We start from the raw sequence: 338 nt of genomic DNA on the forward strand, positions 1-338 counted from the left end.
TGTCATTCTGTTTCTTTTCTCCTTCCAGAACCACCGAACTTTTATATAACTGTGTATAACGAGATTATCACTGGCGTTTTCACTTCGAGTCCCATGATTCTGCCTGTCCTCATTGTCGCGTCATCCTGACTTTGCTTGTTTTATTAATCATGTCATTATGACGTCACTGCTCCCCTTCATCGCATCATTATGACTTCGCTAATTCCAACTAGCGTCTCATCATGACCTGCAAGATTATGCGGCGGTATTGCGGTAAACAGGTCCTCTCCGTTGCCCTATCCTGGAAGTTCATTGATTGACCCTGCACGACCTCCAGCTTCAACTCGGAAACTGGCACA

Source organism: Penaeus monodon, chromosome 29 (assembly GCF_015228065.2).
Source record: "Penaeus monodon isolate SGIC_2016 chromosome 29, NSTDA_Pmon_1, whole genome shotgun sequence".
NCBI lineage: Eukaryota > Metazoa > Arthropoda > Malacostraca > Decapoda > Penaeidae > Penaeus > Penaeus monodon.